The sequence below is a fragment of the Cucurbita maxima genome, unplaced genomic scaffold, assembly GCF_002738345.1.
Source record: "Cucurbita maxima cultivar Rimu unplaced genomic scaffold, Cmax_1.0 Cma_Scf00128, whole genome shotgun sequence".
In the NCBI taxonomy this organism is placed as follows: domain Eukaryota; kingdom Viridiplantae; phylum Streptophyta; class Magnoliopsida; order Cucurbitales; family Cucurbitaceae; genus Cucurbita; species Cucurbita maxima.
Genome location: NW_019272144.1, coordinates 190,198 through 203,937, shown reverse-complemented (window position 1 = coordinate 203,937; position 13,740 = coordinate 190,198). Strand labels below are relative to the sequence as shown.

General features: G+C 31.7%; 1 pseudogene; it reads right to left on the bottom strand.

Annotated features, from left to right (window-relative positions):
* Positions 1-10,240: 10,240 nt before the first annotated feature.
* LOC111473524 lies at positions 10,241-13,486 on the bottom strand (annotated as a pseudogene).
* Between the last annotated feature and the right edge of the window lie 254 nt (positions 13,487-13,740).

The window sequence follows — 13,740 nt, the reverse complement described above, 5'->3', positions numbered from 1 at the left end:
TAGAAGTTGTGGTTGTTTTTTTTTTTTTTTTTTTGATAATTTGGAAGTAGTATTTTTAAATTTAATTTTTTGAAATAAAAAATCAAATGGTTATTAAAAGAAGCCTAAATAAAATAGGACTAAATACAACCAGCTAAAATTTAGAGATTATTAAAGGATGTGAGTAGGAGGATTCATATTTTGAACATGGTTGTGGAGGAGCTCGGGTCTATTTAATGTCATGAATAGGGTCCGGGTTTGTGGTCTTTCTCGTATATACATTTTCACTCAATTTTTTAAAATGGGAAAAGAACCGTACAAAGAAATAATATATTCTTTATAGTAACAAATATGATAGAGATTTAAACCTTGAGCGTTAAAGAAAAGACTAAATACCTTAATCATTATGAAAGAAACATTTTTATTTGAGAATGGTGAGTATAAATTGTAATGAGTAAAATAGGAGGAATGATTAAAGATTTCCCATAAACACATAACATGATTCATATTCTCATTAATATTTGATTACTTTAAAGAAAATATAATTTTTCTTTTATTACAATAATTTGGAGTTTCAGAAAAAACAATCTAGCCAAACTACCATTATAACATCAACATTTTTTCATTTAAACAACTATCTTTACCGGGTGGAAGGAAAAAAGTGGAAGCCAACCAGAGTTGGATCAACCTTTGTGAAGGAAGTTGAGTTAGAAAAGTAAACTTCATCGATATTCAATATTGGAAATAGGAGAATTGGAAGGTCTTTTTGTTGGGAGAGTAGTAGTAAGTACCTAAATGTTATAAGAATTTGATCAAATATTGTTATGGTCTCTTTTGATAGTTAGAGTTTTTTTTTTTTAGCTATTTAGTTTAACTAATTTACCATATTTGTGGTTAGTTTCTATTTATTTATGTTGTTATTGTAAGGCTATAAAAGCCAAAGTTAAATACTCAATAATATTATTGCTTCAAACTCCAATCGTTATGTTTCCGTGTTAATCATTCTTCTGTCAAAAACTTATAATTGGCCTCAGAACCACCACTAGGCTTTGTAGTGTAGTAATTTTTTAGTGATCAAATATAGAGAGTATGAGTAAAGACAAGACTTTAACGAAGATCCCTCACTTCGATGGTCTCTATGATCACTAGAGTGAGCTGATGGAAAATTTGCTCAAAGAAAAGAGTTTATTAAGTGTGGTAGAGATTGGTTTCTCAAAACTAGCTAAAGAAACAATGCTGACTAAGGCACAAAAGGGTCATCTTGATGATGCTAGACTCAAAGATCACCAAGTAAAGCATTACCTCTTCCACGCAATTGATCGTACTGTCTTTGAACAAATCTTGGATCGTCGCACAACCAATATTGTTTGGGACTTAATGAAGCGAAAGTTGGTGGAAACAAAAAAGTGAAGAAATCTCTTCTTAATGCATTAAGGAGAGAATTTGAGATCCTAGAGATCGAAGAAAATGAAAGTATCATATTATTTTGCAAGAGTGATGATAATCTCCAACAAGATGAGAAGATATGCCAGACAAGAAAACTGTAGAAAAAATTCTACGTACCCTCACTGAAAAATTTACTTATGTTGTATTATCCATTGAGGAATCCAAAGATACTGATAACATGTCCATTGATGAATTACAAAGTTCATTAGTGGTGCATGAACAAAAATTTCGAAGATCAAGCAATACTGGAGAGGAGCAAGTTCTAAAAGTCGAAGGTCGAACGAAAATAAGTAATAGAGAAAGAGGAACTTACAGGAGCAGAGGACACGGAAGAAGAAAATCAACTTTCAACAAAGCAACTGTTGAATGTTATAGGTGTCATGACTTGGGTCATAAATATGAATGTCCAAAGATGAATAAGGAATTGAATTATGCAAAGCTGGAAGAAGAGGATGAAATGTTGTTAATGGCTGATATTGAAGACATGAAGTAAAAAGGAGTTATACTTGGTTCTTAGATTCTGGTTGCTTAAACCATATGTGTGTATATGAAGGTATGTTTTCAAGCTTAGACAGGACCTTTTCCCACTCCATCAAAAGCTTGAAAATAATATAAGTACGAATGGTTCTGGAAAGGGTGAAGTGAAATGAACTTTGCATGGGGTTCGCTACACTATTAGTAATGTGTATTGAGTAGTTGAACAAAACAACAAAAAAAGGCTTTGGGCAGATTTACCTAAAGATGTGATCATAAGAATGTCAGTAGTAGGTTTGTTAAATCTTTTCTTTATTTTATTTATGATTTTTTATTTAGATTTTAGTTAGAAATCAAATAAGAATAAAAATTTATGGGTTACCGGTAAATTGATTCCTAATATAGAGCAATTTTATTTTTTTGGAAAGAAAAGAAAATTAGAATCTATTGAAAAATGACAATGAAAATACACCTAAGAAAGAAAAAAAAAAAAAGGAAAAGTTTAGAAGTAAGAATGGATTGAAAATTGTCCAATAATATAGGTGAAAGATTTAGGAGTAAAAATGATTAAAAATCAGTCAAGAATATATCCAAACAAAAATTAAAAGATAAAGCAGAGTACATACCACAAAAAGAAAAGGAAAGATCAAAGTGAGAAGGCAAGGAAGTACACAATACTGAGTTCATGCTGTGAAAGATCAATGAGAAGGATACCGAGTACATGCAGACAAAAAAAATGAAAGATCAATGAGAAGGTAAGTACAAAATACGGTCACTTAAAATAACTCCATCAAATTCTTCCCTAACATAGTAATGATAGGAAATGAGATCTTAATGAAAATAGAATTATATATCTATATATATATATATATATATATATATATATATATAACGTTCCAGGACTTTACTCATGAAAAGTCTTTAATGCTCGTATGAGGTCTAGTACATCGACCATTGTGAGATTTAGAGAATTGAACGTGAAATTGATGTCATGGATTCATATAGGTTGACTTGGATACAATGGACAAAATCAAACTTTCATTAATGATAAATTGGTGACACTAGCCTAAACTAACTAATCACGTAAGTGGTCTTACTATAGGAGAGGCGAACAATTGTATGAGTTATGATGATGTATGAGTTGTATCACATGATGTCCTATACTAGTATATGATGATGTATGAGCCATGATGATGCATGAGTTATGATGATGTATGAGCGGTGTCGTATGATGTCATATACTAGTATATGATGATGTTTGAGTTATGTCGTATGATGATGTGCGTAATATTTGTATATTTCGATATACTTGATATGCTTGATGAACTTTATGGCGATATTATGAGTATGATGATTGCATGATGTTTTTCTTAATATGGCTATGTTTTCTAGATTGTATGATGATGAGTGCCATATTGTATGTTCATAAGCATATGGCTACTTCTCCTAAAGATGATGAGTGCAGACCCGCACAGTATGACGAGCAGGGTGTTCATGAGGTGCATGACACTATGGGGTTCCGTTGACCTCCGAACGTCGCTACAAATTAACTTGACTAGAGGGTCTAGGGGGTGTGCGAGCGAGCTGGAGATTCACACTTGCACGTGTGGGTCGTGTGTAGGGAAGTACTACACATTCAATTTGTTCGAGACTAGAGGCCACTCCTAGATGAGCTAGAGATAGGTCCCTAAATTATGATTGCTTGTGTCACATCATTTTTCAGGTAACGGCAAGGTGCACTTGTACGGACAACGGCAACATTGCGAGTAGAGACTGTGGCATGTGCATACGGCAGACTCATTTAAATTTCTAGTCTGAGGTTATAATAGGTTGTTTTGCATTTCATTGTTTTAAATTATTTTGTATTTATTTTTATTTTATTTAAATGTCGTATTTAAACACCTAAAACTCTGTTTTCCAGAGAAGAGTTTGTTTTATATATTTTCGACATTTATATAAAAGATGATGTTTTCTTTTAAGATTTATATTTTTGCATTAGAGATGAGTATGAAACGTTAGTAACGACTTTGAGTAGGTAGAAATTTAGAGTCGTTAGATTTTCATAGTCAGGAAAACTTGTAACTATACTAATATAATATAGTATGATACATATTTTATTATTATTAATCTATAAATAGTTTGATTGTGACATCTATTCTTATTGAATGAAAATATGATATTGATTATTTTATGTATTTTTTTAAAAAAAAAAACATTATTTATTTTAAATCGTTAACCAATTAAATTATATTTAGGTTGATATAATAGTAAATCTGAAATATCTCTAAATAAAAATTAGTGAGATAATCAAATGACACTCAAAAAGTAAATATGTCATTTCTTTCTCACTAATATATATATAATACATATGTTATTTCTTTCTTTTATTTATAATTAAACATATTTTCTTACATTTGAAAAAGTAAATATGTCATTTTTTTTCTATGAAAAACAACTACATCAAGAAGCCGGTGACTGTGTGACTGTGGTTAGTTTAACTAATTTACCATATTTGTGGTTAGTTTCTATTTATTTATGTTGTTATTGTAAGGCTATAAAAGCCAAAGTTAAGTACTCAATAATATTATCGCTTCAAACTCCAATCGTTTATGTTTCTGTGTTAATCATTCTTCTGTCAAAAACTTATAATTGGTATCAGAGCCACCACTAGGCTTTGTAGTGTAGCAATTTTTTAGTGATCAAATACAGAGAGTATGAGTAAAGACAAGACTTTAACGAAGATCCCTCACTTCGATGGTCACTATGATCACTAGAGTGAGCTGATGGAAAATTTGCTCAAAGCAAAGAGTTTATGGAGTGTGGTAGAGATTGGTTTCTCAAAACTAGCTAAAGAAACAATGCTGACTAAGGCACAAAAGGGTCACCTTGATGATGCTAGACTAAAAAATCACCAAGTAAAGCATTACCTCTTCGAGGCAATTGATCGTACTGTCTTTTAACAAATCTTGGATCATCGCACAACCAATATTGTTTGGGACTCAATGAATCGAAAGTTTGGTGGAGACCAAAAAGTTAAGAAATCTCTTCTTAATGCATTAAGGAGAGAATTTGAGATCCTAGAGATCGAAGAAGGATGAAAGTATCATATTATTTTGCAAGAGTGATGATAATCTCCAACAAGATGAGAAGATATGCCAGACAAGAAAACTGTAGAAAAAATTATGTACCCTCACTGAAAAATTTACTTATGTTGTATTATCCATTGAGGAATCCAAAGATACTGATAACATGTCCATTGATGAATTACAAAGTTCATTAGTGGTGCATGAACAAAAATTTCGAAGATCAAGCAATACTGGAGAGGAGCAAGTTCTAAAAGTCGAAGGTCGAACGGAAATAAGTAATAGAGGAAGAGGAGCTTACAAGAGCAGAGGACGCGTTAGAGCAAAATCAACTTTCAACAAAGCAACTGTTGAATGTTATAGGTGTCATGACTTAGGTCATAAATATGAATGTCCAAAAATGAATAAGGAATTGAATTATGCAAAGCTGGAAGAAGAGGATGAAATGTTGTTAATGGCTGATATGGAAAGACATGAAGCAAGAAGGAGTTATACTTGGTTCTTAGATTCTGGTTGCTTAAACCATATGTGTGTATATGAATGTATATTTTCAAGCTTAGATAGGATCTTTTCCCACTCCATCAGAAGCTTGAAAATAATATAAGTATGAAAGGTTCTCGAAAGGGTGCAGTGAAATTAACTTTGTATGGGGTTCGCTACACTATTAGTAATGTGTATTGGGTACCTGAACTAAAAAATAATCGCTTGAGCGTTGGACAAATACAAGAAAAAGGAGTAATAGTGCTCTTCAAAGATAGTGTACGTAGCATTTATCATTCACAAAAAGAAAAAAAGGCAGAGTCAATTATGAGTGCAAATTAGTTGTTCATTTTGTTTGTTAAACCATCCGCCACAACAAATGAAGGAAGATGCCTCCAAGTTTCAAATATGGATCAGTTAACACTTTGCCACCATCATTATGGTCATCTCGGCTACAAAGGCTGTTGCACCAACCATGAAACACAAAAACATGGTGAAAGGTCTGGCACAAATTGTAGTTCCAAACACCCCCTATGAGGCATGTATGAAAGGAAAGCACATCAAACTCTATTTTCAAAAATGAGTAAATGGAGAGCAGTGAAAATTTGGGTCTTGTAAATGTAGATCTATGTGGTCGAATTTCACCAGCTTCAAATAGCCATAAAAAGTATTTGTTGTGAGATGATTTTTCAAGGAAGACATGAAGTTATTTTCTTTTGTAGAAAAATCAGAAACATTTTATCATTCCCAATGTTTCAAAATAATTGTGGAAAAGAAAATTGGAATGCCTATAATGTTTAAGGACAGATAGAGGAGGAGAGTTCAACTCAGCAAAATTCAACGATTTTTGCAAACAGCATAGAGTGAAGACACAATTGACCACAGTCTATAGCCCACAATATAATAGAGTGGCCGAACGCCAAAATTGCATCGTGATGAACTTGGTAAGGTAAGAGTTATGCTGACAGAGAAGAAAGTGCCTAAAAATTTCTAGCCTCAAGAAGTTAGGTGGACATTTCTAGCCGGACATTTCTAGCCTGAAGCAGTCACGTGGACGATTCACATTTTTAATTATAAATATTATAATTAAAAGTATTAAAAATAAAATGTCTTTATAAATTAAAAAGATGAAATTTTTACCTGTTAAAATTTAACCATCAATTTAAAATTTTCTTAATATAAATTTTAAAGTTAACGGTTATTTTAATAAAAAAATTAACCAAAAATATTTTAGACATTTTTTTTTTGTATCTATAATATTTAATAAAAAAAAAACTAATCTATGTATATATATATATATTTCTGAAATCAATTGTCAAAGATTTTCTCTCACAACAGCTGTTCAAAAGATTTAGTTTGAATAAAAAATGAGAATGACTTTGGGTAAAAAATAAAGGTAAATGTTAGATTTAGTTTGAATAAAAAATGAGAATGACTTTGGGAACATTTACCTAAAGGGTAAATGTTAGATTTAGTTTGAATAAAAAATGAGAATGACTTTGGGCAAATTTACCTAAAGATGTGATCGTATGAATGTCAGTGGTAGGTTAGTTAAATCTTTTCTTTATTTTATTTCTGATTTTTATTTAGATTTTAGTTAGAAATCAAATAACAATAAAAATTTATGGGTTACCATAAATTTATTCCTAATATATAGCAATGTTATTTTTAGGAAAAAAAAAAAAGAAAATTAGAATCTATTGAAAATGACAATGAAATTACCTGAAAAATTTCAAGAATATATCCAAACAAAAATTAAACGATAAAGTAGAGTACATGCCACAAAAAGAAATGAAAGATTAGAGTGAGAAGGCAAGGAAGTACACAATACTGAGTACATGTAGACAAAAAAAATGAAAGATCAATGAGAAGGTAGGTACAAAATACTGTTATAATAACTCCATCAAATTCTTCCCTAACATAGTAATGATAGGAAATGAGATCTTAATGAAAATAGAATTATATATCTATATATATATATATATATATATATATATATAAAACGTTCCAAGACTTTACTCATGTAAAGTCTTTAATGCTCGTATGAGGTCTAGTACATCGACCATTGTGAGATTTAGAGAAATGAACGTGAAATTGATGTCATGAATTCATATAGGTTGACTTGGATACAATGGACAAAATCGAACTTTCATTAATGATAAATTGGTGACACCAGCCTAAACTAACTAATCACGTAAGTGGTCTTACTATAGGAGAGGCGAAAAATTGTATGAGTTATGATGATGTATGAGTTGTATCGTATGATGTCCTATACTAGTTGTTAAGGATATTTAGTAATAAATTATAGTTTACCATATATACTATATTTGATATTTTATTATAAGGCAAATAAATATTTGCCTTATTATTATAGGTATCTTTCCCTTTATTGTTATTTCCATTTATTACTATTTCCATATTCTTGTAATTCATTTGATTATAAATAAGATAACTTTCACACCATTTAGGTGGTGTGGTGGATTAATCAAACATTCACATGGTATCAGAGCCCTTTCGGTTTAACAACCGTGATCCTTTCTTTTCAATGGTTTTTGAATCCTCTAATCTTCTTCTCCACCACCCCTGCTGGTTTTGACGCCGCAGGGGCAGTCTTCATGGCTGCCGTAGTCGGAGCCGATTGATTACTCTTCGGCTCCACCCTATTGACCTCCAAATCACCTTTCATCATACTCTGTACATACAACCTCACATTTTCCAACCCAATCGGTTTTCCCCTTGGCCAATATAGTCTCTCTCATTTTCTTCCCAATCAACCTTCATCTTTCACATAAACCCTAACCTAAACCTATCAACCTTTTGCAGGGATTTACCTTCGGAATCTGGGTGCCGCATTGGCCTATTTGCCAACCAAGTTGCCGCCGCCCTTCCTGCCAAAATTGGCTTCTTCGCCCAATGTGGCGACTCTTCCGGCTTTAACATTGTCTTTGTCCCTTGCTCTAGGTTTCCCCTTCTACTTCTTGGGGTTAGAAATATTCTCACCAGAGCCAAGGCAGCATCGTCGCTAAGCGACAATCCCTCTTCATGGGTTAGACATATTCTCGTCGAAGCCAAGGCAGCATCGCCGCTGAGCGGCGATCCCTCTGCAATTTTTGATGGCCAAGAACCGGGTTGTTAGCATCTTCATGAAAAGTGTTTCTCAACTTCTTTGAATTTTTCAGATTCAAGCTTCACGTTCGTTTAAATCCGACGCTTAGCTTGCGGTGGGGTGTTAAGGATATTTAGTAATAAATTATAGTTTACCATATATACTATATTTGATATTTTATTATAAGGCAAATAAATATTTGCCTTATTATTATAGGTATCTTTCCCTTTATTGTTATTTTCATTTATTACTATTTCCATATTCTTGTAATTCATTTGATTATAAATAAGATAACTTTCACACCATTTAGGTGGTGTGGTGGATTAATCAAACATTCACACTAGTATTTGATGATGTATGAGCCATGATGATGCATGAGTTATGATGATGTATGAGCGGTGTCGTATGATGCCATATACTAGTATATGATGATGTTTGATTTATATCGTATGATGATGTGCGTAATATTTGTATATTTCGATATACTTGATATGCTTGATGCACTTTGTGGCGATATGATGTGTATGATGATTGCATGATGTTTGTCTTAATATGGCGATGTTTTCCAGATTGTATGATGATGAGTGCCATATTGTATGCTCATAAGCATATGGCTACTTCTCCTAGAGATGATGAGTGCAGACACGCACAGTATGATGATGAGTGTGGATGCACACAGTATGACGAGCAGGGTGTTCATGAGTTGCATGACACTATGGGGTTCCGTTGACCTCCGAACATCGCTACAAATTAGCTTGACTAGAGGGTCTAGGGGGTGTGCGAGCGCCCTGGGGATTCACACTTGCACGTGTGGGTTGTGTGTAGGGATACTACACGTCCAATTTATTCGAGACTAGAGGCCACCCCTAGATGAGCTAGAGATAGGTCCCTAAATTATGATTGCGTGTGTCACATCATTTTTCAGGTAACAGCAAGGTGCACTTGTACGAGCGAGGGCAACATTGCGAGTAGAGACTGTGGCACGTGCATACGGCAGACTCATCTAACTTTCTAGTCTTAGGTTAGAATAGGTTGTTTTGCCTTTCATTGTTTTAAATTATTTTGTATTTATTTTTATTTTATTTAAATTTCGTATTTAAACACCTAAAACTCTGTTTTCCGGAGAAGAGTTTGTTTTAAATGTTTTGGACATTTATATAAAAGATGATGTTTTCTTTTAAGAGTTATATTTTTGCATTAGAGATGAGTATGAGACATTAGTAACGACTTTGAGTATGTAGAAATTTAGAGTCGTTAGATTTTCATAGTCGGGAAAACTTGTAACTATACTAATATAATATGGTATGATACATATTTTATTATTATTAATCTATAAATAGTTTGATTGTCACATCTATTACTTAATTATATGAAATGATTGAACCAAAGAAAACTTTCTTATTGAATGAAAATATGATATTGATTATTTTATGTATTTTTTTTAAAAAAATATTATTTATTTTAAATCGTTAACCAATTAAATTATATTTAGGTTGATATATTCGTACATCTGAAATATCTCTAAATAAAAATTAGTGAGATAATCAAATGACACTAGATTTGTTAATATATATATATAATACATCTGTTATTTCTTTCTTTTTATCTATAGTTAAACATATTGTCTTACATTTGAAAAAGTAAATATGTCATCTTTTTCTACGAAAAACAGCTGCATCAAGAAGTTGGTGACTGTGTGATTGCATCCACCATATTTAATGTCACACACGGTTGATCCACGGGAACCTACATTTGTAATCATATAATTAAAAAGTATTAAATCTTAAAAAATTATAAATAGAATAAATAGCTTACAAAATGGCCAGCACCAAGGATCCAATAGAAGTGCAAGTTCTTATCTTAGTGAATCCCTTGGTGTGCTTCTCATTTCCACAAAATAAAGTAGTTCTCTCCTTACTTATAAATGTCTTTAGTCCTTCCCACCTAAATTCAAAGAAAAAAAATTGCTTTACCAAAAATTAAGAATTTAAACATCCTTACTTTTTGTTTTTTTTTTTTTTTTTTAAGGAAACAGTTGACTTAGGTTTATGTTGATGTCAGTAACCATAAATCACTCCAAAAAAGAAATTACTCAAGCTTATTAATCCAGGCTTGGGTTCCTTTGGTTGAACAAATAAGATCCACCTATAAAAAAAAAGTCAACCATAAATCTAAGAGAATATTACAATTTTATCACTTCAAAATATTCCTTGTTTTTGTTTGAAGGAAAAAAAACACTTACTTGACCGCTATAGACCGTCACATTAACACCTTTAGCCCGTAACTCATCAACCTTTTTGAAAAAATAAAAGTATTAGAAAATAATTGAATGTTATAGTATGAAGCAAAAATTAATCCACAAATAAAAATATTAAAAATAGTTTGGTTAAAAAATACACCTCTTTGATTCTTGGCTTCATAAAATCTCCCGTAAAAAATTGGAAGACTAGGTCCGATTGACCTCCCCATCTGTACATTCAAAAATTTTAGTTTAGTTTTTTAGGCTAAAATGGTAGGATTTAATCTCCAAATTTAGATAATTAATTTAATTTTTATGTCTTAAGAATTTTCAATTATAACCCGAATAGTTTTAATGATTATAATTTTATTTAAAGAAATAGGGTTTATTGGTACGTACGTGACATTTAGTGGGATAATAGTGAGTTTTTGCTTAATTGGACCATTCATCAAAGCTTCCAAGTCTCCTGTAGCTCCGGGTTTGTAGACATTCAAACTAAGATATGGAGAGTTCTTTCCTACTTCAAGTGAATCAATCCTATTTGATTCCACACTATTTTTTGTCGTAGTCGCGGCTAATGAGTCCATTTCAAAATCTAACATGAAGTTATAGAAATCCTGCAAAAACGACTCGTTATAATGTATCGATAATCATTTCGTTTTATGTCTTTTTGAACTAATGTTCGTTCTCTCGAGAAAAATAAAATATTTTTTGAAAACTGGATTTAGATTTTAAAAACATGTTTTCTAAGTGGATGATAAAATAAAAGAATTTGTAGGTCAAAATAGTTTTTATAAACTTAAAAAATTAAATGGTTATGAATGAAGCCTAAATTACCAATTTAGAAAAGTTCTAAATTTTAAATTATACGTCTAATATATCATAAATTTTGATTTTCTTTTTAGAAATTTTTTTAGAGGGTTTTATAAGTTTACTAATTTAAAAGATAATTTAATAAACAAAAAAAAAAAATAATAATAAAAATAAAGACTTCGTATACCTATATTTAGTTAATATAAATCTAAACTTAAATTTCATTGGTTTGGAAGGATTTTGTTAAAATAATAGTAGTAATAATAATAATAACAAAACGTACCACGTGGTTGCTATTGGAGAAAATTAATCCCTCAAGATCATTCCATGAAAGAGTTGCATTTTCGTACAACGTGTTTTTAATTTGCTGCTTGATCTTCAACGCTAAACTGATTTTCAAAAGACAACTTTTGTTACATATAACTTTTAAATTTATAGAATATATTTCACTTCTTTATTCATGTTTATATTAAAAAAAAATGAAAAATATTAACCTATTTGATTCTTGCAGAGTCTTGTCGTCAATTCGTGAGAGATCTTTGAGAAGAGGACCCCAAGAAGACTGTAAAATTTTAGACAAAGATTATTGTGTTAAGGATATATAATAAAAGAATACTCCTGAAATATGAGGTTGGTTTCGGTTATACTCTCGAGCTCTGAGATATTTCATTTTAACACTTCGATCAGGATATAATTGAAATCAACTTCATAGTTTAGTAGTATTCTTTTCGTTTATCATTCTGAAAACGAAAATTTCAAAAAAAATTGATAAATTTTTTGGATGAGATTGAGAGAATGAGAATATGAACCGTGTAATCTTCTGGAGACATCCAACTGTTTCCTAGAGCAACTCCTGGCAAACAAAATCGAGAGTCGTGTATTTAAATTATTGATTCTATATTATTCAATGTGATCATTTTAAACAAATCAAAGTTATAATATGATTTTTTTTTTAGGTATAAAAAAAAAAAGGTTATAATTCATCATTTATATTTGAAATTTTTTATTAAAAAAAAAAGTAAAAATAAAAGTACCTCCGAGATTAAGGGTCAAATTGCCAGCTTGGATGGCCCGTAGAAGGGACAAAGCCAGAGTGACGGCGAATTATCCACCGTAAGACTCCGCAAAGATGTACAAAGGAGCGTTTCGTAGGCCGACAGTGTCTTTCGAAACCTCAACCAGCAAAGTCGTCATGTCGATCGCCGTCTCCACATCGCCTTTCGCAAATTCACCTCCACTCTCCACATAGCTATATCCGGTCCCGACCGGATTATCCTGTTTTTTTTAATGTTAAAATCATAAATTTAGTCGAAAAATATTAGAATTTAAGGTTAAAATGATGAAAATTAAAAGGAAAAGGAGTTGACCACAAACAAGAGGTCTGCTTTTTTCAGCCATGTTGAGTTTCTCGGCTTCAAGTTCGAGTTCAATGGCCCGATTTCTAGGAAGTTCCCAAACCCAGTTCTCGAGCCACCCTGTTTTTCAATATTTTAGCCATTTTCTTATAAAATACTCAAAATTTATAAATAAATCATTGGAAAAGATCGACAGCTCACCGGTCCGCCCTGCAACCAGAGAATGGTCGACCATGGCTTGGAACCGACGTCCACTCTGGAAGGGCTTCTGTAAAGTCACCAAAACATATGGGCTTCTAAACAACACAATACACGAACAAATATATAAAAAATAATGACTAAAATAAAATAGAAGGAAAATTAATGAACTTGGCTTACTAGGTCTGACTTGAACGTAGCCCCATTCTTCAGATCCATCTTGAGATTTGTGAGTTATGGAAGTTCCGACATGAAACAGAGAAGAGGAAGCAATGAGAACGAAAAAGAGATGAAGAACTAATAGTTTAGCCATTGTCGAGAGAATGAGAAGCTTAGGTTCTTTAAAAATGGTGATACTGGATGACGATGAGACTCTTAGGTATTTATTGAATGGATGAATTAATTGGGAAGTTATGAACTGGTGTGGAGAAAGACAAAATTAGGGCTATAAAGTATAAAATGAGCAACTAGTGCAGACGTCATTGGACACCACAAGTCTTATTTAGTAATAGTTTAGTTTTAAAAGTTGGGGTTGTTTTTTCTTTTTTTTTTTTTTTTTTTGATAAT